The sequence below is a fragment of the Lissotriton helveticus genome, chromosome 5_1 (genome assembly GCF_964261635.1).
Source record: "Lissotriton helveticus chromosome 5_1, aLisHel1.1, whole genome shotgun sequence".
NCBI lineage: Eukaryota > Metazoa > Chordata > Amphibia > Caudata > Salamandridae > Lissotriton > Lissotriton helveticus.
Window position 1 is genome coordinate 1,663,902,755 of NC_136065.1, and position 26,194 is coordinate 1,663,928,948.

General features: G+C 49.3%; 5 non-coding genes across 5 annotated transcripts; all 5 read left to right on the forward strand.

Annotated features, from left to right (window-relative positions):
• Nucleotides 1–2,541: 2,541 nt before the first annotated feature.
• On the forward strand, nt 2,542–2,614 carry TRNAR-ACG (transfer RNA arginine (anticodon ACG)). Its single transcript has one exon. It is a non-coding gene; the product is annotated as a tRNA-Arg (tRNA).
• Nucleotides 2,615–8,346: 5,732 nt separating this feature from the next.
• TRNAR-ACG (transfer RNA arginine (anticodon ACG)) lies at nt 8,347–8,419 on the forward strand. Its single transcript has one exon. It is a non-coding gene; the product is annotated as a tRNA-Arg (tRNA).
• Nucleotides 8,420–14,926: 6,507 nt separating this feature from the next.
• Nucleotides 14,927–14,999, forward strand: TRNAR-ACG (transfer RNA arginine (anticodon ACG)). The gene has a single exon. It is a non-coding gene; the product is annotated as a tRNA-Arg (tRNA).
• A 5,740-nt stretch (nt 15,000–20,739) lies between these two features.
• On the forward strand, nt 20,740–20,812 carry TRNAR-ACG (transfer RNA arginine (anticodon ACG)). The gene has a single exon. It is a non-coding gene; the product is annotated as a tRNA-Arg (tRNA).
• Nucleotides 20,813–21,668: 856 nt separating this feature from the next.
• Nucleotides 21,669–21,741, forward strand: TRNAR-ACG (transfer RNA arginine (anticodon ACG)). Its single transcript has one exon. It is a non-coding gene; the product is annotated as a tRNA-Arg (tRNA).
• Nucleotides 21,742–26,194: the final 4,453 nt, after the last annotated feature.

Genomic DNA, 26,194 nt, shown 5'->3' on the forward strand with positions numbered 1-26,194 from the left:
GAAACCCGCCGAAATCACTTGATGAACCCATCGGGCTGACAGTCATCCGCCAAGAGTCCATGAATCAAGTGAGGCGACCCCCAACCGGACCAACACTCCAGTCACGAATCGGAAGCGGGAGTGGAGGAGACAGAAGCACCAGAGAACTGGAATCCGCCAAAGGAAGGAGCACCCAGGCTACGCCCCCGCCCACGAAAAAGGCTGACCAGCACGGCCCCACCCAGAATGACCAAAAGCAAGTTGGGAATCACAGGCACGGAAGCGACCAGTACGCACAGGAGCAACGAGCCCACGGCCCATCGCAGTGTACCTCACCATGTCATTCAAAGGAGGAACAAACAAAAAACAACCCAACAAGGGACCCTCAGCAGGAGAAGCCACTGCGCAGCATCAGCCGTACCGGAATGAAGCCACAACTGACGCCTGTCAGCGACAGACGACCCAGCTGCAGAAGCCGCCGCCCCCAACGAATCAAAGGAAACACCAGACAGCAGGCGTACACGCCGGCCAAACATCTCCATAGTAGAAGAAACAACACCCCCCCTCGATCCAAGAAATTAGCCAGAGAATGAAATCTCCAAGCAAAGACAGGATCGAGCAAGAGGAACAGGCAGCAGCCCTGACAGAAAATCGCAGCTGCAAAAAGTGCGCATCGTTGAACCATAACATAACAAGACAGAAACATCAGTAAAGCGCATGATCACTCGACGGAGTCCTGGCACTGAATAACAGATGTTAATTGCAACCCAACCAATGGTACACATATTATCAACCTCAAAAGGATGAAAGCCTGAGAGGACCTGCGGGGATCTGAACCTGCGACCATGAGGTCAAACACAGACCCCCGCAGTGGTTGCTCTAGTCCACTGAGCCACCAGACCCAGCGTGAGAGAACAAAACATCATAAAGAGGAGACACAGAATCAGGAAGTACAAAGAGCTCGCGAATGTGCCCAAGGACCAACGTAAGAACGGCCCCTGGCACAAAGCGTCCATAACATCAACCTCCTCCTCAGTAGCCGAACCGACAGAAGGAACGTCACCAACACCGGCCCAACATAGAGCAGGCACCGGCCCACGACTCCGTAAAAGCAGCAGTCACAGCAGAAACAATTGTGCGCTGCAATAACTCCATAGAGGGAAACACCATCCCAGAAGGAGAAGTCACAGAGAAGGGCCCAAGAGCAGGCATGGCAGAAGTAACATGCTCCATGTCCATTCCACAGAATCGAACAAACACAGGCATACGTGAAATCCACACGTTCGGTAAGAAAAGGATCCGAGGTCGCTAGGCAACCGTCCCAATCACCATAATACACGCCCTGCAAAAGAATAAGAGCGCATGCATACCGGCGCGCTTCGACCTAAAGCCAAAACCCACGGTGGAGTCCACACATATCACTACAGGAACAACGTCACCGAAGAACGGTGCTCAGACACGTCAGAAGGGAAGCGGAGGGGAAGAGGAACCCGCCGGTTTCGAACACCACCGCACCTGGCCGCGCCAAGTCAGCTCAGCACGACGCGCGGCCCGGAAAGAGCAGTCCCGAAAACGGCCCCGCTCAGCAGGACCACAGGAGCCCCTACATAGCGTGAGGTCCAAAGCGACCGAGCACAAACAAACCAACGCCCCCAAGGTCCGCTACAGCAGGACACGGAGCGCGGAGGCAAACGAATGGGGGATAAAAGCATGAAAAATACAAATAAATAAACATATCGAATCCAGAAACAACAACAAAAACGATAACACATCCCCCACCGAAATACCCAGAGCCAAAAGGGGCTGCTCAAGCAAGACCCCAGCCTTTTCTTTCAAAGAAACAACAACATTCACTCACCTGACCAGCAGGGAACACAGCACTCGGAGAAGTGCAGAAAAAAAGAACAGGTCGTGTTGGTGCTTCTGTGTCCCTTTATGGGATTGGCTGGAGCCACTGGGGGCCATCTTGGAGGAGGGAGAGGGAGACTAGAGCGCTGTTTTTTACTTGGAGTTCTGTGTGGAGCCGGAGGCTCATGGGTAATTACTGTGGCGAGGAAGACAGGACGAGGAGGTAATGGCTGTCACGGATGCAGCTGCTAGTGACTTATTCCATTGAAACTGGGCAAAATAACGGAGCATCTGAGATACTGGTGCATGGCAACGATTCTAGAAAAAGAAATAACACATGTATTGTGTCTACGGAACAGTCGTTCTTTCCAGTTGCGATGAATAATGTTGTGCGCAAACACTTGTATTTCCCGCCACACCGCCCTGTGCACTTGCACTGCAGCGGAAAAGAACTAGTCACGTCGCCAGTTCTCTCTGTCCCAATGCTCCCAGTCTCCCCGCTGATTGCTCTTCCAGGCAGAAGGTTGTTAAAGCTCTTCACTCTCCCCATGACACCTACATTCTGGGAGTTCACCCTGTGCTACTGCAGAGTTCCCCGTTTGACTTTGAATGACATGCTCATGCTAACACTCCAAAGCTTTCAGTATCACTCTCTAGCGATACCCTGGGATAAGCAGCTCCATATTCTCACCCCTCTCTGAGAAGGTCATCGGCGGGCCAGTGGCGCAATGGATAACGCGTCTGCCTACGGAGCAGAAGATTCCAGGTTCGACTCCTGGCTGGCTCGATTCAAGGCTCCTTTTCACATCTTTAAAAGAAGTCACAGTTAATAGTAAAATATAGCCATATACCTAGTGGGCCTTTATGGAAGATTAAACTAATGACACGTTTTCCTGTAAATATATCTTTAATCATGAGGTACCATAATTTGCTTCCACAGAAAGAACAGCGTTTTAATCGGGAAAGAATCCAATGTGCCCAGGCTCTCATTACTTTTAAAAGAAATAAATACCACAATACAGAAATAGTTGCCTGCGATCGGGCTACCTAGTTACAGCGAGGCAGAGTTTAAAGTGGGATGAAAAAAATGTGGGGTCCCTGAAAGGGGCGCGGCCAATACAATTAGGGCGTGGCTTAAACATGTAAACAGAAATTCCTTTAGAGTGCCACCCTTTGCATAGAATTGCAGTTGGCATATGTGACAATTGAGCTGTGGGCTTTGAAGCAGAGAAACTCATTTGCAGTACCACAGGGCTCCTTGCCCAGCCCAACACTTTTCAAAATATTCATGAGTTCGGTGGACCACATCGTCCAGACTTGCAACAAAAATATCCTCACACTCGTAACTGATACTGTCCCTCTTGGACAAGCATCAAACACTAGGAACAAGTTCACCACATGCATGACGGTAGTGGCCACCTAGATGAAGTCCAACTGTCTCAAGCTGAACATGGACAAAACTAAAGTGCTGGTATTCTTTAAAGATGTTTCAAGGTAGGCCAGGGCTCAAAAAATCATAACAAGCATTTGCAATGCGATAGGTCTCGCATTAATTAAGTTTGAGCTATTGGCATTGCTAAATATTGCAACACCAATTGCAACAAAATCTATAAATTGTAGGCCAAAAAAAGTGTATTTATTTTTGTAGGAATGTTGGCATGCTGCGCTTTAGATGAATATGTTTAAAAGTAAAGTGCGCCATACTGTGATTGCTACAATAGTTAACTGTGGATGCGTTAACAATTGATGTGTGCACTGATGGCTGGTGGTGTGTGTGCCTGGTGGAAGTGTGTACTGCCGGCTGGTGGTTTGTGTGCCTGGTGGAAGTGTGCACTGACGGCTGGTGGTGCGTGTGCCTGGTGAAAGCGTGCACTGACGGCTGGTGGTGCGTGTGCCTGGTGAAAGCATGCACTGACAACTGGTGGTGTGTGTGCCTGGTGGAAGTGTGCACTGACGGCTGGTGGTGTGTGCCTGGTGAAAGCGTGCACTGACGGCTGTTGGTGTGTGTGTGTTCTTGGTGAAAGCGTGCACTGACGGCTGGTGGTGTGTGTGTGTGCCTGGTAAGAGCGTGCATTGGCGGCTGGTGGTGTGTGTGTGCCTGGTGAAAGCGTGCACTGATGGCTGGTAGTGGTTGTGTGCCTGGTGAAAGCGTGCACTGACGTCTGGTGGTGTGTGCCTGGTGGAAGCGTGCACTGACGGCTGGTGGTGTTTGTGCCCGGTGAAAGCGTGCCCTGATGGCCGGTGGTGTTTGTGCCCGGTGAAAGCATGCACTGACGACTTATGGTGTCTGTGTCTTGTGAAAGTGTGTACTGACGGTGTGGTTGTGTGCGTGGTTGTGTGTGTGGTTGTGAGTGTGGTTGTGAGTGTGTGTGTGTGGTTATGAATGTGTGGTTATGAGTGTGTGTTTGTGTGTATGAGTGTGGTTGTGAGTGTGGTTGTGAGTGTTTGGTGGAAGCGTGCCCTGACGGCTGGTGGTGTTTGTGCCTGGTGAAAGAGTGCACTGACGGCTGGTGGTGAAAACCCCTCTAAAGTTTATGTTACTTGAAATGGTAAAGCAATCAGTCAACAGGTAGATTTTATGGGGCTATGAAAATGGATGTGAAACTGAGGGCCTGTGTTAAAATGAAAACTCAGTTAACGTTTAACAAGCAGGCTTTTTGTTAGGAGAGTATGGTTAATAGTTTAGCGACTGTGTTCTTAAAAGAAACTACTAAAGCAAAATAAAGTTCTATAGCAAAACAAAGCTGAAAGTAGGACCTCTTTTAATGAATGGGCAGTTAGCAGACTTAGGTTTTACCATAAAGGCACTGTTTGAAAAGGATCTAATCGTGATGTGGAAAGGATCTATCCACAAAAATGTGCGCACAGTATCACATGAAACTCTGGGTTCATTCTCAACATTATGCGGGGTCCAGTGCGTGGCCAGCGGCGTGGGTGGGTGCGGTGACGAATTGTCACTCTGAGGCCAAGGTTGGCGAGGTTGGTGATCAGGGTGGTGGAGTTGGCATCACTGTTGTTCTCGAGGTGGAAATTCAGGTCCCCGAGGAGGATGTAGTCGGTGGAGGCGAGTGCGTGGGTGCTGGTGAGGTCAGCGATGGAGTCGCTGAATTGAGCTAGGGGTCCGGGGGGTCTGTAGATGAGTGTTCCTCTGAGGGTGGTGTTGGGGTCGGTGTGGATCCGGAAGTGCAGGTGTTCGGTGGTGTTGAGGGTGTCGTCTGTGTGGGTGGCGACCTTGAGGGTGGACTTGTGGACGATGGCTATTCCTCCTCGGATACAGTTGGCGCGATCTCTGCGTGTGATTTTGTAGCCGTCCGGGATGCCAATAGCGATGTCGGGCGCCGAGGAGTCATTCCAGCAGGTCTCGGTCAGGAAGGCCACGTCTGGGGCGGAGGAGTCGAGCACATCCCAGAGCTCGATGGCGTGTTTGCGTGCGGAGCGGGTGTTGAGGAGTATGCAGCGGAGGTGGTTGGGTCCAGTCCTTGGTGGTTTGGTGGTTCTGTCGAAGGTGAAACTGCAGGTGTGGCAGGAGAAAGGTCCCTGAGTCTGTTTCGGGGTGGCTTGGAAGCGCGTGTGCTTTCGGCCGGCGTTGAGTGCGTACAGGGTGCTGGCGTCGTAGCGGAGTCTGGTGTTGTGGCGTTCGCGGGTCCAAAGGTTCTGGCGCTGGTCGACGTCCAGACGAGGATGGGCGCAGACGGGCTTGCCTTAGCGTCCTCCATAAGAGGGGGATAAGGAGGGAGGAGCAGCTGGGAGGCAGGAGCATGGTGTCCGATGAGGTGCGGGGGGGGGGGCTCAGGGACGCAGCGGCGGGAGGTGGCGGGGAACGGCAGCAAAACAGGCGGGCGGCAGGGAGCAGGCAAGAGGCAGTAGGGGGGTGGGGTCGTAGCGGCGGGGAGTGGAAGTGATTACAGGGAGAGAGGCAAAGTACAGGGACAGTGAATGAAGCACAATACAGACCAATACAGGTAGCAGTCACGCAGCAATAGGGGGGAGAGGCGGCAAATACCAGGAAGGAGCAGAGCAGCCTCGAACCCAGGGGAGAGAGGCACAAGGCTCGGGTGAACCAGCTGACAAGCGGCGCTGCTGGGAGGAGTGCTACCTTTGACCAGAGGTCAAGGAATCAATGTTGTTAGAAAAAGCCTGACATCTTACAGCCTTTCATTTAACATGCTTTGCACGTTCAATTGTCATGCAGTTCACTTTACAAAATCCTCTAACTAAAGTCACAGAAAGAAAAATAAATGTAATAAGATAAGCTGACTTTTGACCTCTGTTTCTCTGAAAGCCAACAAATGTGATAAGATAATGTGATTTAATGCCATTTTTATTTCTCGTTCACTTTGTGAGCAATAAAGATGCCTTTAAATATTGTTATCTTGTCACATTTTTTCTGCTTTCAGAGACAGAGGTCACAAGTCAGTTTGTCTTCTCTGAAATTAGAGGATTTTCGACTGGCCAGAAAGGGCGAGTAGTCCCTAAAAAAAGGCCTGTCCTGAATAAATCTTGCTTGACAATGCAAGTGGATGTTTCAAGCCCTGATAGAACTACACCTGGTGGCCTATGGATCGCTGACCCAGCTCACAAGCAAGAAATCTCAGAATCATTGTAAATAAACTGGAAATGGCTACGACACAGTTGACTCATCCTGCTTCAACACCCACCCTGAGGATGCTGTAGAAGATTTTCAAGTGGCAACTGGTTAGCACCAATAAACCGATCACCAAAGCCCTCAGCAGCAGGCTGTACTATGTAAATATCCTATCCGCAGGAATAACCAACCAGCTCACAAGGAGAATTCCGACCATCCACAACACAGCAGCAAGTGTTCTCCCCAAACTCCCATGCTGAGCCCATATCACATGTCGCCTTAGGGAGCTCTAGTGGCTCCCAATACACAAGTGTGTAGACTTCAAACTACTCCTCACTCACAAACACAAAGCACTCCACAACATACGCCCTGCCTACCAGCACACCCACATTCATTTCCAAAAATCTTATAGACACCTCTGCTCTACCAGACTCTCACTAGCACACGTCCCAGGCATGCACAAAAGCAAATCATGGTAGGGTCAGGCCTTCTCAAACTTAGCTCCTAAAGCCTGGAATGACATCCCTCGACACATCATAGACTCCTCCTTTCTTCTTTTGTCCGGTAAGAAAATTAAGACCTAGCAATTTGAATAAGCCCTCCAGGGCTGGCCTCACACTTCTGCCAGGTCATTAGCATGCTAAAACGCAGTGATAACCCCAGACACGAGCTATCGACTTCTAGGAACCGTATTTCAACTCTATTTTGATGATTGAAGATTTCTAAGTACTCTATTGTTGATTTTTATCATTTTTGGTCTTGTCTTAAGTATATAAAAATATTGGATATTTTTATAAACTGGTGTGATGTCCTTTTGTAGTGCTTTCACTGTGTTACTGTTGGTTATGTGCAAATGCTTTAAACAATGCCTCTAAGATAAGCCTGACTGCTGGTGCCAAGCTACTAAGGGGGTGAGCAGGGGTTATTTTAAGAGTGTAACTCCCTTATCCTGACTAGAAGGAAGGGTCACTACTTGGACAAAGGTGGAAACCATTGCCCCCTCGAGGCACGCATTTCGAACAGGTGCAGATTGTTTTAAGTGGTTGAATATATTAAGTGCCCTGTTGTCAACCATAATCAAAGTACAGCTTTAGTCAGACTATATGGAAGCGCTTATTAATTAACATCCCATGCCGGTGGTGGAACTGGGTGGAGTGCTTCCTAAGAAAAATGTTGGCCACTGGCATTTGCATTTTTTTAATACAAATTAACCTCTGCTCCTGTGCAGCACTACATGGCTTTGTAGCTAGAGTTGCACTATAGAAAAGTAGCCCACGTGCTTACATATCAGTGGGATGTGTGCTGGCGCTTCTGGCGTCAGTGGCCTAGTCATTACCAAAGGAAGTGCCCAACCAATACTTACAGCGCCTGCTCCCTTCATTGTGTGACCACAGGCGCATGGCCACCAGGATGCTTCCTGGCAGGCCACTGTATCTGAAAGACTGTAGAACTGAGGTCGAGCCAGTGGGGCTTATTCATCTTATGCAGCTAACAACCAATGACAAAGCCAATAATCCTTGCTTGTTGTAGGTGTAATGTTAGTTGTTGTATATCTAAATGCAATGACAGAAGCAGCAAAATACCAGTCAGGCGGCAAACTATGCTAAGCACAGAGCCGTGGGTTGGTGTATAGTAGTTTGTTCGTAGTTGTAATGTAGTACTGCAAAATGTTATATATTGTTATATATAACAGAAGGAATTGTAAGATGTCAGGCTCCAGCCGCATTTTTTCAGTTAGAGGAGGCAAAGCCAAGAAGCCCTTCCCCCTCGAAGGCAGCATTCATCTCTGCAAGCAGCAGAGAGAGCAGGGCTCTGAAGCTCCTCAGACCTATAGGCTGGCTCCAGAGTGCATCGCTACAGCCGTGTCACACAAGCTTGTATCACCTTTCTTGTGACGTGGTTATCATCTTTTCTCTGACCAATAGAGCCACGACGGGCCAGTGGCGCAATGGATAACGCGTCTGCGTACGGAGCAGAAGATTCCAGGTTCGACTCCTGGCTGGCTCGATAGTGGATATCACTTTTTTCAAACAATAATATAAACATTGCAATGATCTATAAACGTGAGAGAAACCACATCACTCCTCTTAGACCATGAAGTTCCGTCCTGGGTGATATTATAATAAACGGATCTGTAAACTTCGGTACACAAACAGCTAGGCATTTGAATTAAATTACATAATAGGAATTTAACGCCAATATTTTTTTTATTTAAAAGTGGGCCATTCAGAGTTTTCGAGAGGTCTGTTTTTAACTGTAAAACAGATATCTGTCGATTTGCCAAAGGGACCAATATTTTCATGGAACAACAAATGCTAGTGAATTTTTGAAAAAGCACCTTTACCAGCGTGGTCTCGAAGGCACGAGCCTTCATAATGGCTGTCACGGATGCAGCTGCTAGTGACTTATTCCATTGAAACTGGGCAAAATAACGGAGCATCTGAGATACTGGTGCATGGCAACGATTCTAGAAAAAGAAATAACACATGTATTGTGTCTACGGAACAGTCGTTCTTTCCAGTTGCGATGAATAATGTTGTGCGCAAACACTTGTATTTCCCGCCACACCGCCCTGTGCACTTGCACTGAAGCGGAAAAGAACTAGTCACGTCGCCAGTTCTCTCTGTCCAAATGCTCCCAGTCTCCCCGCTGATTGCTCTTCCAGGCAGAAGGTTGTTAAAGCTCTTCACTCTCCCCATGACGCCTACATTCTGGGAGTTCACCCTGTGCTACTGTAGCGTTCCCCGTTTGACTTTGAATGACATGCTCATGCTAACACTCCAAAGCTTTCAGTATCACTCTCTACCGATACCCTGGGATAAGCAGCTCCATATTCTATGACAGGACCGGAGGCTTCAGATTATGCTTCTCAATCTTTACTGCATAAAACACAGCAGCCAATGAAAATGTATATTTTCAGTAAACATTAACACAAAAACTTCATTACCCATGAACACACATGAGTATAGGCACGCCCCCACAGTCCATAAGAACCCCTTGCGTGCTCCCATCATCCTCTTTCTTTGCTGCTCACAAGCCAGAGTTAAGTGCACCTTCTCTGTCCCCTCACTCTGCTTGTTGGTTTGGGGGTGCTTGGGGATTGTTTGTGAATATATGGGAGTTAATGCGGTTCACTCCGCTGCATAATTGAGGACATAGGTGCTGTCTGGTGTGTTTATTGCGTTATTGTGTATTTTAGCGATATTGTGGTGCGAGGCTGCTCGCGAACGCTCACCTCGCGCAGCGCTCGTGTTGGGCCGGCTTTTGCCTGGGGCAGCTCCCGCTGTGGAGCGCGCGCGTTCAGCGCGATCAGGACGGTCTTTGACCGGCGAGGGGCCGCCGCGAACGTCAGTTGGGCCCGTTACCGGCAGCCTGAGGGCGCGCAGGAGCTCCCTAATGCGCCCTGTGTAAAGGCCGGGTGGCTCACGGCTGTCCAATTGGGCTTGTTTTTAGTAGGATTTGGTAGCGTTTTGGGCGGCGCGCCTCGGCACGTTACCTAGGCTTACTGGAACGCGCGTTTTGCACGTTCCACACACCGGCTTGCCTCTCGTTTTAGCGCCAGTACTGGTTGTAATAATTCTGGGTCCAGAGTGAGCACACACTCTGTATACTTTAAGGACCTACGTCTCTGACCTTGCAGATTACAGCTTTGCTGAGGGGGTTTGGGTACAGTTGAGTGTTATTATCTCCTTGTGTGCAGTGGGCTGACCCCCCCCCACCACCCCCAAGTTCTGCCAGGGTTAAATTCCCTGTGTTACCTGTGTCAATTAAGCACCATGGAGGATTGGGCTAAGTACCCCGAAGAGGGGGAGGCAGATGGGGAGGAAACAAATGACGGGCAGCAGGAGGCTGTCCTTGAGGATAATATTGTCGAAGCATTGGATGCCTCGGTCCAAGCTTCAGTTAATCGAGCCATGGAGACGAAGGTCCCCCAGACTGTGCAGCAGGCACTCGCAGTGGCCCTGCGCCCCATACGCAAGCAGTTGGAAGGCTTTGCTAAGCGCCACGGTTATGATAAGCACAAGAAGCAGAAGCGAGCTATTCCCTCCACCTCTACTTCAGTTTCGAACGAGCGCCAAATGTGGCCACATGCGCAGTCCATGGCTTCATTGCCGGATCGAGACGCCCCAACTCAACCACGTTCTGGCGGCAAGGCGAAAAGTAAGCGCCAGATTGTGGTGGACACGGATACCACCACCACTAATACGGATACCACTATGGATACTGATTCCTCGGAGGAACAGCCTCCGCCCCATAAGAAGGCCAAACCGGCTCCCAAAACGGTGGAAGACAAGGCCCCTAAGGCCTTCCACTTTGATCCTTCCGACATCGTTCACCCTCGGTCTTCGGACTGGGTCCCGCCAGCGGACGTCTCTGATTATATTCACGACCATCTCCGGAAGAGTTTCACTCGGGAGGTTCGCAACCGACTGCGGTCGGAGTGCCCGCGTCCAAATATTCCGGACAATGTCGCTGACACACCGGAAATCGACGCAAGTATGCTGACATTCCTAAAGAAATTTTCCAAGGACCCTAAAAGAGGGCTGGACAGAGCCTGGCGGGGCTGTCAGGACAAAATGCTTGATGTTATTGGCCCCCTGGCAAAGATCTTGGAGATGGCCCTGGCGGCCAAGGAAGGGGCGAATCCGGTGGACCCAGACATCTTGGCTGAGTGGACTCAGCGCGCGATTTGCTTTCTGGGCAACGCAAATTGCGCCGTCTCTTCGGAAAGGCGCAAGTCCTTGCTAATGCGAATGGACAGCAATTTGACGGAACTGGCGGAGGCAGAGCCGGGTCCTCTGGCTGGTGGTTGTCTCTTTGGAGACCGTTTCTTTAAAGATGTCACCAAGTATGTCGGTACTTTCACCGCATTGGATAAAGCCCAGAGCGGTATCAAGCGCGCCCTCACGCAGGGTGTTTTCAACAGGGCCGGGCTAGGCGGGGGTCGCTCGTCAGGCCGAGGGTTCCAGAGAGGCTCCCAGAGAGGGGATTTTGGCCGCGGCCGGGGTGAGTGGGACTCTACCCGCGGTGGAACCTTCTATCCATCTCGAAGAGGCTTCAATAAAGGACGTTTCCAGTCGGGAAACAACAGGGCGAGTTTCAAGGCCCATCAAAGTTCCGGTGAGTGTCACAGATGTGTCTCTTCTTCCTTTGGGGGGGTCGCACGCAGCATTGTCTTCTGCATTGGCAGTTGTTGACTCAGGTCGCTTGGGTCTTGCAGACCATTCAGGGGTTCCAGCTGGAGTTCTATTCTCCTCCTGCGCAGGCGTCCACCCCGCCACCTCTCCATTTTTCCCAACTAGATCACAGTTTTATAGACGCAGGGGTGGCAGACTTGCTGAGGAAGGGCGCGATTGCTCCGTGTCTGAAGAGCCCTCGCGGCTTCTCCAGCAATGTCTTTATAGTCCAAAAGAAAGGAGGTGGCAACAGGCTAGTGCTCAACCTCAGAGACTTCAACCAGTATCTAATGTGCAACCATTTCAAAATGGAGGGTATTCACATGTTAGCGGATTTGTTACAGGAAGGAGATTGGATGGTGCGGTTGGATCTGAAAGATGCATATCTTTCTATTCCAATTTTTCCTCCGCATCGCAGGTTCCTGCAGTTTCTTTGGAACGGCCGTTGGTACGAGTATTTGGCTCTTCCTTTCGGTCTCTCCTCGGCTCCCTGGTGTTTCACCAAGGTCATGAAACCAGTGGTAGCCTACCTCAGAGAAAGGGGTGTGCGAATGATCATTTATCTAGACGACATCCTGATCATGGCACAGGATCGGGCTGTGTTGCAACAACAACTGACCATGACTACTTCCTTGTTGCAACGCCTGGGGTTTGTGATAAATCTGAAGAAGTCCGTGGTGATCCCTGCTCAGGTAATAGATTTTCTGGGGTTCACGATCAACTCCCTCACGGCGCAACTGTGTCTTCCACAGGCGAAGTTGAGGGAGCTGAAGAAGGAGATATCGAAGTTACTGGACAGCCAATTGGTCACGCTCAGAGCCCTAGCCAGGATTGTAGGGGTCCTGGCGTCCTCAATCCAGGCGATTTTCCCAGGTCCTTTACACTACAGAGCCCTCCAACGCCTGAAGATCAGGCACCTTCAGAAGGGTCTCTCGTATACGGACTCGGTCCCGCTTACGGACGAGGTTCGGGACGAACTCCAATGGTGGCTGGGCCACGTGGACGCCTGGAACGGCAGGGCGATCTTCGGGTCGCGTCCGGACGTGGTGATCGAGTCAGACGCCAGCAGGTGGGGCTGGGGCGCGCGCTGTGGAGAGGTTCCACAGGCGGCAGATGGTCGTCCCAAGACCTAGAACTTCACATAAATTGTTTGGAACTATTGGCGGGATCGTTCGCGGTCCGCACGTTATCCCCGAGGCAGACGTCATGTTGCATCCTCCTGCGTCTGGACAATGTGTCCGCAGTGAGGTATATCAACAAGTTGGGCGGCACGAGGTCGTCTCTTCTTGTCCAAATAGCGAAAGATTTCTGGCATTACTGTCTTCAGAACCAGATATCAGTCATAGCGGAGTACATTCCGGGACAGGCCAACCAGGTGGCGGACTGGAACTCCAGGCACCTGAGGGATTACAGCGACTGGAAGCTGCTTCCCCAAGTCTTTCTCTGGTTACAGTTGATTTGGGGTCCGTTTAAGACGGACCTGTTTGCCTCCAGGTTGACGTACCAAATTCTCCGGTTCTTCAGTTGGAGACCGGATCCGATGGCGACGGCGACGGATGCATTTCTGCAAGATTGGTCGCTAGGACTCCAGTATGCCTTTCCCCCCTTTCTGTTGATTCCCAGAGTGATGACTCAAGTGATACGACAAGGGGCGGAAATTGTCATGGTGACTCCGTGGTGGACATCACAAGCGTGGTTCCCCAAACTGCTGCAGTGGAGCTGCGACCGCCCCCGGCTATTGCCGGATTTGAAGTGGTTGTTGCAGGGCCCTCGTCAGGAACAGCACCCGTTGCTGTTGGAGGGCAGATTAACCCTGATGGCATGGAGGCTTTCCGGGAACAGTGGCAGCTGCCAGGCATTTCGGACAAGACTGCTGACTTTATCAAACAGGCTTGGGCACCTTCCACCAGGAAGCGATATTCCGCTGCCTGGAAGAACTGGGTGGATTGGTGCGTGGGACGGCATCTGGATCCCGTGGGGACAGAGTTATCCCAAGTTTTGAACTTCCTATCTGAGAAGGCGGCGGATGGTCTAGCGTATCGTTCGGTCAACAACTTTCGCTCGGCCATCTCGGCGGGACATGCCCGGGTGGATGGTAGGCCAGTAGGCATGCATCCGGTTGTTTGTAAGTTGTTGAAGAGCATCAGGGAGGCCAACCGTCCCAAACCCAAGTATACGGGTTTGTGGGATGTTTCGGTTGTAATTTCCTTACTCAACAGTTGGCCGGTTAATTCCCTCCTGTCCAGGAAGCAATTATGGGCTAAACTAGCCATGTTGCTTTGCTTATCATCTTGCAGAAGATCTTCAGATATCAGAGCGCTCGACGTAACAGGTAGAGTGTTTACCCCGGAAGGGGTTTCTTTTCATATTACAGGTCGTACTAAAACATTGTCTCGACATATATCTTATAATGCTTTTCCTGAAAATGAAAAACTATGTGTAGTCCAATGTTTAAAGACTTACGAGGAATGTACAAAGGCCTTGCGGCCGCAGGGCTGTTCCCAATTGTTGATTGCTATTCAAAAGCCCTTTAAACCGGTGGTGGCTGCCACTATTGCTAGATGGCTTCGGTTCATTATGAAGGAAGCAGGTGTTGATACAACAATTTTTGGTGCTCATTCTGTGAGAGGCGCGATGGCGTCAAAATCTTATGGTTTAGGATCAAGTATCCAAGATATAATGCGTTGTGCAGATTGGTCCTCTGATTCAACGTTTAAGACGTTTTATTATAAGCCAGTGGGAGATATTACTTCAGTGGTATTTACTCAGCGTTAAACTAGCATAATCTGAAGCCGCCGGTCCTGTAATAGAATCTAAAATTTGCTAGCATTCGCGACAAGAATTTTCAATTCTATTAAGGACACGGAGGCGAGGATTATCCCACCCGGCTTAATGTACTGTATGTATTAAGCTTACCCACCCTGTTATGCAAGAATTACGGTGGTGTTGTTTCCTTTATTTCAGGATCTGATAAGAAGTCGGACTGATCGACTCCGGAGGTCAGGATGTTCCGCCTGAAGCTGTTCTTCCACGTTGGAGGATTGTGACTGTTCAAGTTTTGTTGGACTTGTTTCGCCTCAAAGAAAGAGGATGATGGGAGCACGCAAGGGGTTCTTATGGACTGTGGGGGCGTGCCTATACTCATGTGTGTTCATGGGTAATGAAGTTTTTGTGTTAATGTTTACTGAAAATATACATTTTCATTGGCTGCTGTGTTTTATGCAGTAAAGATTGAGAAGCATAATCCTCGCCTCCGTGTCCTTAATAGAATTGAAAATTCTTGTCGCGAATGCTAGCAAATTTTAGATTCTCACCCCTCTCTGAGAAGGTCATCGGCGGGCCAGTGGCGCAATGGATAACGTGTCTGCCTACGGAGCAGAAGATTCCAGGTTCGACTCCTGGCTGGCTCAATTCAAGGCTCCTTTTCACATCTTTAAAAGAAGTCACAGTTAATAGTAAAATATAGCCATATACCTACTGGGCGTTTATGGAAGATTAAACTAATGACACGTTTTCCTGTAAATATATCATTAATCATGAGGTACCATAATTTGCTTCCACAGAAAGAACAGCGTTTTAATCGGGAAAGAATCCAATGTGCCCAGGCTCTCATTACTTTTAAAAGAAATCGATACCACAATACAGAAATAGTTGCCTGCGATCGGGCTACCTAGTTACAGCGAGGCAGAGTTTAAAGTGGGATGAAAAAAATGTGGGGTCCCTGAAAGGGGCGCGGCCAATACAATTAGGGCGTGGCTTAAACATGTAAACAGAAATTCCTTTAGAGTGCCACCCTTTGCATAGAATTGCAGTTGGCATAGGTGACAATTGAGCTGTGGGCTTTGAAGCAGAGAAACTCATTTGCAGTACCACAGGGCTCCTTGCCCAGCCCAACACTTTTCAAAATATTCATGAGTTCAGTGGACCACATCGTCCAGACTTGCAACAAAAATATCCTCACACTCGTAACTGATACTGTCCCTCTTGGACAAGCATCAAACACTAGGAACAAGTTCACCACATGCATGACGGTAGTGGCCACCTAGATGAAGTCCAACTGTCTCAAGCTGAACATGGACAAAACTAAAGTGCTGGTATTCTTTAAAGATGTTTCAACGTAGGCCAGGGCTAAAAAAATCATAACAAGCATTTGCAATGCGATAGGTCTCGCATTAATTAAGTTTGAGCTATTGGCATTGCTAAATATTGCAACACCAATTGCAACAAAATCTATAAATTGTAGGCCAAAAAAAGTGTATTTCTTTTTGTAGGAATGGTGGCATGCTGCGCTTTAGATGAATATGTTTAAAAGTAAAGTGCGCCATACTGTGATTGCTACAATAGTTAACTGTGGATGCGTTAACAATTGATGTGTGCACTGATGGCTGGTGGTGTGTGTGCCTGGTGGAAGTGTGTACTGCCGGCTGGTGGTTTGTGTGCCTGGTGGAAGTGTGCACTGACGGCTGGTGGTGCGTGTGCCTGGTGAAAGCGTGCACTGACGGCTGGTGGTGCGTGTGCCTGGTGAAAGCATGCACTGACAACTGGTGGTGTGTGTGCCTGGTGGAAGTGTGCACTGACGGCTGGTGGTGTGTGTGCCTGGTGAAAGCGTGCACTGACGGCTGTTGGTGTGTGTGTGTTCTTGGTGAAAGCGTGCACTGACGGCTGGTGGTGTGTGTATGTGCCTGGTAAGAGCGTGCATTGGCGGCTGGTGGTGTGTGTGTGTGCCTGGTGAAAGCGTGCACTGATGGCTGGTAGTGGTTGTGTGCCTGGTGAAAGCGTGCACTGACGTTTGGTGGTGTGTGCCTGGTGGAAGCGTGCACTGACGGCTGGTGGTGTTTGTGCCCGGTGAAAGCGTGCCCTGACGGCCGGTGGTGTTTGTGCCCGGTGAAAGCATGCACTGACGACTTATGGTGTCTGTGTCTTGTGAAAATGTGTACTGACGGTGTGGTTGTGTGCGTGGTTGTGTGTGTGGTTGTGATTGTGGTTGTGAGTGTGTGTGTGTGGTTATGAATGTGTGGTTATGAGTGTGTGTTTGTGTGTATGAGTGTGGTTGTGAGTGTGGTTGTGAGTGTTTGGTGGAAGCGTGCCCTGACGGCTGGTGGTGTTTGTGCCTGGTGAAAGAGTGCACTGACGGCTGGTGGTGAAAACCCCTCTAAAGTTTATGTTACTTGAAATGGTAAAGCAATCAGTCAACAGGTAGATTTTATGGGGCTATGAAAATGGATGTGAAACTGAGGGCCTGTGTTAAAATGAAAACTCAGTTAACGTTTAACAAGCAGGCTTTTTGTTAGAAGAGTATGGTTAATAGTTTAGCGACTGTGTTCTGTTCTTAAAAGAAACTACTAAAGCAAAATAAAGTTCTATAGCAAAACAAAGCTGAAAGTAGGACCTCTTTTAATGAATGGGCAGAGTTAGCAGACTTAGGTTTTACCATAAAGGCACTGTTTGAAAAGGATCTAATCGTGATGTGGAAAGGATCTATCCACAAAAATGTGCGCACAGTATCACATGAAACTCTGGGTTCATTCTCAACATTATGCGGGGTCCAGTGCGTGGCCAGAGGCGTGGGTGGGTGCGGTGACGAATTGTCTGAGGCCAAGGTTGGCGAGATTGGTGATCAGGGTGGTGGAGTTGGCATCACTGTTGTTCTCGAGGTGGAAATTCAGGTCCCCGAGGAGGATGTAGTCGGTGGAGGCGAGTGCGTGGGTGCTGGTGAGGTCAGCGATGGAGTCGCTGAATTGAGCTAGGGGTCCGGGGGGTCTGTAGATGAGTGTTCCTCTGAGGGTGGTGTTGGGGTCGGTGTGGATCCGGAAGTGCAGGTGTTCGGTGGTGTTGAGGGTGTCGTCTGTGTGGGTGGCGACCTTGAGGGTGGATTTGTGGACGATTGCTATTCCTCCTCGGATACAGTTGGCGCGATCTCTGCGTGTGATTTTGTAGCCGTCCGGGATGCCAATAGCGATGTCGGGCACCGAGGAGTCATTCCAGGAGGTCTCGGTCAGGAAGGCCACGTCTGGGGCGGAGGAGTCGAGCAGATCCCAGAGCTCGATGGCGTGTTTGCGTGCGGAGCGGGTGTTGAGGAGTATGCAGCGGAGGTGGTTGGGTCCAGTCCTTGGTGGTTTGGTGGTTCTGCCGAAGGTGAAGCTGCAGGTGTGGCAGGAGAAAGGTCCCTGAGTCTGTTTCGGGGTGGCTTGGAAGCGCGTGTGCTTTCGGCCGGCGTTGAGTGCGTACAGGGTGCTGGCGTCGTAGCGGAGTCTGGTGTTGTGGCGTTCGCGGGTCCAAAGGTTCTGGCGCTGGTCGAGGTCCAGACGTGGATGGGCGCAGACGGGCTTGCCTTAGCGTCCTCCATAAGAGGGGGATAAGGAGGGAGGAGCAGCTGGGAGGCAGGAGCATGGTGTCCGATGGGGTGCGGGGGGGGGGGGCTCAGGGACGCAGCGGCGGGAGGTGGCGGGGAACGGCAGCAAAACAGGCGGGCGGCAGGGAGCAGGCAAGAGGCAGTAGGGGGGTGGGGTCGTAGCGGCGGGGAGTGGAAGTGATTACAGGGACAGAGGCAAAGTACAGGGACAGTGAATGAAGCACAATACAGACCAATACAGGTAGCAGTCACGCAGCAATAGGGGGGAGAGGCGGCAAATACCAGGAAGGAGCAGAGCAGCCTCGAACCCAGGGGAGAGAGGCACAAGGCTCGGGTGAACCAGCTGACAAGCGGCGCTGCTGGGAGGAGTGCTACCTTTGACCAGAGGTCAAGGAATCAATGTTGTTAGAAAAAGCCTGACATCTTACAGCCTTTCATTTAACATGCTTTGCACGTTCAATTGTCATGCAGTTCACTTTACAAAATCCTCTAACTAAAGTCACAGAAAGAAAAATAAATGTAATAAGATAAGCTGACTTTTGACCTCTGTTTCTCTGAAAGCCAACAAATGTGATAAGATAATGTGATTTAATGCCATTTTTATTTCTCGTTCACTTTGTGAGCAATAAAGATGCCTTTAAATATTGTTATCTTGTCACATTTTTTCTGCTTTCAGAGACAGAGGTCACAAGTCAGTTTGTCTTCTCTGAAATTAGAGGATTTTCGACTGGCCAGAAAGGGCGAGTAGTCCCTAAAAAAAGGCCTGTCCTGAATAAATCTTGCTTGACAATGCAAGTGGATGTTTCAAGCCCTGATAGAACTACACCTGGTGGCCTATGGATCGCTGACCCAGCTCACAAGCAAGAAATCTCAGAATCATTGTAAATAAACTGGACATGGCTACGACACAGTTGACTCATCCTGCTTCAACACCCACCCTGAGGATGCTGTAGAAGATTTTCAAGTGGCAACTGGTTAGCACCAATAAACCGATCACCAAAGCCCTCAGCAGCAGGCTGTACTATGTAAATATCCTATCCGCAGGAATAACCAACCAGCTCACAAGGAGAATTCCGACCATCCACAACGCAGCAGCAAGTGTTCTCCCCAAACTCCCATGCTGAGCCCATATCACATTTCGCCTTAGGGAGCTCTAGTGGCTCCCAATACACAAGTGTGTAGACTTCAAACTACTCCTCACTCACAAACACAAAGCACTCCACAACATACGCCCTGCCTACCAGCACACCCACATTCATTTCCAAAAATCTTATAGACACCTCTGCTCTACCAGACTCTCACTAGCACACGTCCCAGGCATGCACAAAAGCAAATCATGGTAGGGTCAGGCCTTCTCAAACTTAGCTCCTAAAGCCTGGAATGACATCCCTCGACACATCATAGACTCCTCCTTTCTTCTTTTGTCCGGTAAGAAAATTAAGACCTAGCAATTTGAATAAGCCCTCCAGGGCTGGCCTCACACTTCTGCCAGGTCATTAGCATGCTAAAACGCAGTGATAACCCCAGACACGAGCTATCGACTTCTAGGAACCATATTTCAACTCTATTTTGATGATTGAAGATTTCTAAGTACTCTATTGTCGATTTTTATCATTTTTGGTCTTGTCTTAAGTATATAAAAATATTGGATATTTTTATAAACTGGTGTGATGTCCTTTTGTAGTGCTTTCACTGTGTTACTGTTGGTTATGTGCAAATGCTTTAAACAATGCCTCTAAGATAAGCCTGACTGCTGGTGCCAAGCTACTAAGGGGGTGAGCAGGGGTTATTTTAAGAGTGTAACTCCCTTATCCTGACTAGAAGGAAGGGTCACTACTTGGACAAAGGTGGAAACCATTGCCCCCTCGAGGCACGCATTTCGAACAGGGGCAGATTGTTTTAAGTGGTTGAATATATTAAGTGCCCTGTTGTCAACCATAATCAAAGTACAGCTTTAGTCAGACTATATGGAAGCGCTTATTAATTAACATCCCATGCCGGTGGTGGAACTGGGTGGAGTGCTTCCTAAGAAAAATGTTGGCCACTGGCATTTGCATTTTTTTAATACAAATTAACCTCTGCTCCTGTGCAGCACTACATTGCTTTGTAGCTAGAGTTGCACTATAGAAAAGTAGCCCACATGCTTACATATCAGTGGGATGTGTGCTGGCGCTTCTGGCGTCAGTGGCCTAGTCATTACCAAAGGAAGTGCCCAACCAATACTTACAGCGCCTGCTCCCTTCATTGTGTGACCACAGGCGCATGGCCACCAGGATGCTTCCTGGCAGGCCACTGTATCTGAAAGACTGTAGAACTGAGGTCGAGCCAGTGGGGCTTATTTATCTTATGCAGCTAACAACCAATGACAAAGCCAATAATCCTTGCTTGTTGTAGGTGTAATGTTAGTTGTTGTATATCTAAATGCAATGACAGAAGCAGCAAAATACCAGTCAGGCGGCACACTATGCTAAGCACAGAGCCCTGGGTTGGTGTATAGTAGTTTGTTCGTAGTTGTAATGTAGTACTGCAAAATTTTATATATTGTTATATATAACAGAAGGAATTGTAAGATGTCAGGCTCCAGCCGCATTTTTTCAGTTAGAGGAGGCAAAGCCAAGAAGCCCTTCCCCCTCGAAGGCAGCATTCATCTCTGCAAGCAGCAGAGAGAGCAGGGCTCTGAAGCTCCTCAGACCTATAGGCTGGCTCCAGAGTGCATCGCTACAGCCGTGTCACACGAGCTTGTATCACCTTTCTTGTGACGTGGTTATCATCTTTTCTCTGACCTATAGGGCCACGACGGGCCAGTGGCGCAATGGATAACGCGTCTGCCTACGGAGCAGAAGATTCCAGGTTCGACTCCTGGCTGGCTCGATAGTGGATATCACTTTTTTCAAACAATAATATAAACATTGCAATGATCTATAAACGTGAGAGAAACCACATCACTCCTCTTAGACCATGAAGTTCCGTCCTGGGTGATATTATAATAAACGGATCTGTAAACTTCGGTACACAAACAGCTAGGCATTTGAATTAAATTACATAATAGGAATTTAACGCCAATATTTTTTTTATTTAAAAGTGGGCCATTCAGAGTTTTCGAGAGGTCTGTTTTTAACTGTAAAACAGATATCTGTCGATTTGCCAAAGGGACCAATATTTTCATGGAACAACAAATGCTAGTGAATTTTTGAAAAAGCACCTTTACCAGCGTGGTCTCGAAGGCACGGGCCTTCATAATGGCTGTCACGGATGCAGCTGCAAGTGACTTATTCCATTGAAACTGGGCAAAATAACGGAGCATCTGAGATACTGGTGCGTGACCACGATTCCAGAAAAAGAAATAACCCATGTATTGTGTCTACGGAACAGTCGTTCTTTCCAGTTGCGATGAATAATGTTGTGCGCAAACACTTGTATTTCCCGCCACACCGCCCTGTGCACTTGCACTGCAGCGGAAAAGAACTAGTCACGTCGCCAGTTCTCTCTGTCCCAATGCTCCCAGTCTTCCCGCTGGTTGCTCTTCCAGGCAGAAGCTTGTTAAAGCTCTTCACTCTCCCCATGACGCCTACATTCTGGGAGTTCACCCTGTGCTACTGTAGCGTTCCCCGTTTGACTTTGAATGACATGCTCATGCTAACACTCCAAAGCTTTCAGTATCACTCTCTACCGATACCCTGGGATAAGCAGCTCCATATTCTCACCCCTCTCTAAGAAGTTCATCGGCGGGCCAGTGGCGCAATGGATAACGCGTCTGCCTACGGAGCAGAAGATTCCAGGTTCGACTCCTGGCTGGCTCGATTCAAGGCTCCTTTTCACATCTTTAAAAGAAGTCACAGTTAATAGTAAAATATAGCCATATACCTACTGGGCGTTTATGGAAGATTAAACTAATGACACGTTTTCCTGTAAATATATCAATAATCATGAAGTACCATAATTTGCTTCCACAGAAAGAACAGAGTTTTAATCGGGAAAGAATCCAATGTGCCCAGGCTCTCATTACTTTTAAAAGAAATCGATACCACAATACAGAAATAGTTGCCTGCGATCGGGCTACCTAGTTACAGCGAGGCAGAGTTTAAAGTGGGATGAAAAAAATGTGGGGTCCCTGAAAGGGGCGCGGCCAATACAATTAGGGCGTGGCTTAAACATGTAAACAGAAATTCCTTTAGAGTGCCACCCTTTGCATAGAATTGCAGTTGGCATAGGTGACAATTGAGCTGTGGGCTTTGAAGCAGAGAAACTCATTTGCAGTACCACAGGGCTCCTTGCCCAGCCCAACACTTTTCAAAATATTCATGAGTTCAGTGGACCACATCGTCCAGACTTGCAACAAAAATATCCTCACACTCGTAACTGATACTGTCCCTCTTGGACAAGCATCAAACACTAGGAACAAGTTCACCACATGCATGACGGTAGTGGCCACCTAGATGAAGTCCAACTGTCTCAAGCTGAACATGGACAAAACTAAAGTGCTGGTATTCTTTAAAGATGTTTCAACGTAGGCCAGGGCTCAAAAAATCATAACAAGCATTTGCAATGCGATAGGTCTCGCATTAATTAAGTTTGAGCTATTGGCATTGCTAAATATTGCAACACCAATTGCAACAAAATCTATAAATTGTAGGCCAAAAAAAGTGTATTTATTCTTGTAGGAATGGTGGCATGCTGCGCTTTAGATGAATATGTTTAAAAGTAAAGTGCGCCATACTGTGATTGCTACAATAGTTAACTGTGGATGCGTTAACAATTGATGTGTGCACTGATGGCTGGTGGTGTGTGTGCCTGGTGGAAGTGTGTACTGCCGGCTGGTGGTTTGTGTGCCTGGTGGAAGTGTGCACTGACGGCTGGTGGTGCGTGTGCCTGGTGAAAGAGTGCACTGACGGCTGGTGGTGAAAACCCCTCTAAAGTTTATGTTACTTGAAATGGTAAAGCAATCAGTCAACAGGTAGATTTTATGGGGCTATGAAAATGGATGTGAAACTGAGGGCCTGTGTTAAAATGAAAACTCAGTTAACGTTTAACAAGCAGGCTTTTTGTTAGAAGAGTATGGTTAATAGTTTAGCGACTGTGTTCTTAAAAGAAACTACTAAAGCAAAATAAAGTTCTATAGCAAAACAAAGCTGAAAGTAGGACCTCTTTTAATGAATGGGCAGAGTTAGCAGACTTAGGTTTTACCATAAAGGCACTGTTTGAAAAGGATCTAATCGTGATGTGGAAAGGATCTATCCACAAAAATGTGCGCACAGTATCACATGAAACTCTGGGTTCATTCTCAACATTATGCGGGGTCCAGTGCGTGGCCAGCGGCGTGGGTGGGTGCGGTGACGAATTGTCTGAGGCCAAGGTTGGCGAGGTTGGTGATCAGGGTGGTGGAGTTGGCATCACTGTTGTTCTCGAGGTGGAAATTCAGGTCCCCGAGGAGGATGTAGTCGGTGGAGGCGAGTGCGTGGGTGCTGGTGAGGTCAGCGATGGAGTCGCTGAATTGAGCTAGGGGTCCGGGGGGTCTGTAGATGAGTGTTCCTCTGAGGGTGGTGTTGGGGTCGGTGTGGATCCGGAAGTGCAGGTGTTCGGTGGTGTTGAGGGTGTCGTCTGTGTGGGTGGTGACCTTGAGGGTGGACTTGTGGACGATGGCTATTCCTCCTCGGATACAGTTGGCGCGATCTCTGCGTGTGATTTTGTAGCCGTCCGGGATGCCAATAGCGATGTCGGGCGCCGAGGAGTCATTCCAGCAGGTCTCGGTCAGGAAGGCCACGTCTGGGGCGGAGGAGTCGAGCAGATCCCAGAGCTCGATGGCGTGTTTGCGTGCGGAGCGGGTGTTGAGGAGTATGCAGCGGAGGTGGTTGGGTCCAGTCCTTGGTGGTTTGGTGGTTCTGTCGAAGGTGAAGCTGCAGGTGTGGCAGGAGAAAGGTCCCTGAGTCTGTTTCGGGGTGGCTTGGAAGCGCGTGTGCTTTCGGCCGGCGTTGAGTGCGTACAGGGTGCTGGCGTCGTAGCGGAGTCTGGTGTTGTGGCGTTCGCGGGTCCAAAGGTTCTGGCGCTGGTCGAGGTCCAGACATGGATGGGCGCAGACGGGCTTGCCTTAGCGTCCTCCATAAGAGGGGGATAAGGAGGGAGGAGCAGCTGGGAGGCAGGAGCATGGTGTCCGATGGGGTGCGGGGGGGGGCTCAGGGACGCAGCGGCGGGAGGTGGCGGGGAACGGCAGCAAAACAGGCGGGCGGCAGGGAGCAGGCAAGAGGCAGTAGGGGGGTGGGGTCGTAGCGGCCGGGAGTGGAAGTGATTACAGGGACAGAGGCAAAGTACAGGGACAGTGAATGAAGCACAATACAGACCAATACAGGTAGCAGTCACGCAGCAATAGGGGGGAGAGGCGGCAAATACCAGGAAGGAGCAGAGCAGCCTCGAACCCAGGGGAGAGAGGCACAAGGCTCGGGTGAACCAGCTGACAAGCGGCGCTGCTGGGAGGAGTGCTACCTTTGACCAGAGGTCAAGGAATCAATGTTGTTAGAAAAAGCCTGACATCTTACAGCCTTTCATTTAACATGCTTTGCACGTTCAATTGTCATGCAGTTCACTTTACAAAATCCTCTAACTAAAGTCACAGAAAGAAAAATAAATGTAATAAGATAAGCTGACTTTTTGTTTTATTTATTTATATTCTTGTAGCGCGCCTGAATCAGCCCCGAAGGGGTATCTCCGCGCGTAGCTTCTGTATGAGTCGAATGCTTATTGAGGGGGATGGCAGAGTGAGGGGCAAAGTGAGTTAATCTTGGGTAAATAGGAATGTTTTTAATTTTTTCCTAAAAGAGAGTAGATTAGAGATGTATCTCAGTTGTGGTGGGAGGGAGTTCCATAACAGGGGGCCTTTAAAAGAGGGTGCTCGGCCACCTTGTCTCGCTCTGGTGACTTTAGGTACATGCATCAACATGGTGTTGCTGGAGCGCAAAGCACGTCCAGGAGAGTAAAGAGCAAAAATGTCTTTTAAGTATTTAGGACCCGACCCATAGATGCATTTATGCATTATGCAGCAAAGTTTGAAATTGACCCGTTGTTGCACTGGAAGCCAGTGAAGGTGGGAAAGGAGGGGGCGTGACGGTGTACTGGGGGGGGCATTCAAGATGAGTCTCGCAGCGGTGTTCTGTACCACCTGCAGTCTGCATAGTTGTTCTTGATTAGCGGAGATGAGTAGACCATTGCAATAGTCTATCAGCCCGAGTACTAGTGCCTGTACCAGCGTTTTCCTGTGGATGTCTGGCAGGAAGGGGAAAATGCGCCGTAAGAGACCAATTATTCGGAAACATGTTCCCGTGACTTGACTGACATGGTCTTTTAAAATCAGTGTTTGGTCCAGGCGTACTCCCAAGTTTTTGATGGTCTGTTTGGGCGCAGGAACAGGTCCTAGCTCAAGTGGCCACCAATCCGGGGACCAAAGTAGGGTGGCCCCTCCAAACAACATGACTTCGGTTTTAGTCACATTGCATTGGAGGAAGTTCTGGGCCATCCAACCTGCCACGGCTCTCATGCCATTTTGAAAGGATTGCATGACTGCAGGTGTAATAGTTTGGAAGGGAAATAACAGCTGAGTGTCGTCAGCGTAGGAGATTGGGGAGAACCCGTAAGATCTTATAATTTCCGCTAAGGGGGCCACATATACGTTGAATAACGTGGGGCTCAGGCATGAGCCCTGTGGCACTCCCTTAGTGAGCTGCCTACAGATAGATTTGTGGGAGCCTAATTTGACACCCTGTTGTCTATCTGCAAGAAAGCTATCAAGCCACGCAAGGGAGGTCCCTTTTACCCCCACTCCTTTCAAGCGGTCGAGAAGGATTTTGTGCGACACCGTGTCGAAGGCAGCGGACAAATCCAATAGCACCAGAATCACTGAGCTCCCCTTGTCAAGTGACATTCTGATGTTATCTGTCACTGACAAGAGGGCTGATTCGGTGCTATGGTTGGGCCTAAAACCAGATTGTGAATGGTCTAGGCCGCCCGCTGCCTCGATGTAGTTGGAGAGGTGTGCGTTGACATGTTTCTCGGCCAGCTTGCTGAGGTACGGTAGGAGGGAGATGGGCCGGAGGTTGGAAAGCTCCGTCCAGGGGAGAGCCGCGTTCTTGCGGATGGGGTTCACCACCGCTCTTTTCCATTCAGTTGGAACATATCCCTTCTTCAGAGACTGATTAATTACATCTTGGATGTATGGACCTAACAAGGTGCTGAGGGAAGTTAGGGTTTTAACAGGGATGAGGTCAT